Genomic DNA, 237 nt, shown 5'->3' with positions numbered 1-237 from the left:
TCCTTCACTGTATTTTCACGTCAAAACCGATTGCGAGAAAAGTCATTTTTAACCAAAGTTTTCAATGAAAAAAATCTCAGAGCCAATCCAAACTCCCCATCCTCAGAATTTGAAACCTAAGTCCACGAGTGTTTATTGAATTTAAACTTTCCCTTGTTGTCTGGCTAATGTTATTTAAAAAGGGGGAAAAAGGTGTTATAGACAAGAGACAAACTCCGAATCCGATCTCATATCAAA

The sequence above is a fragment of the Penaeus monodon genome, chromosome 15, assembly GCF_015228065.2.
Source record: "Penaeus monodon isolate SGIC_2016 chromosome 15, NSTDA_Pmon_1, whole genome shotgun sequence".
NCBI lineage: Eukaryota > Metazoa > Arthropoda > Malacostraca > Decapoda > Penaeidae > Penaeus > Penaeus monodon.
The sequence above is the reverse complement of the archived record's forward strand: the minus strand, read 5'-3'. Positions refer to the sequence as shown.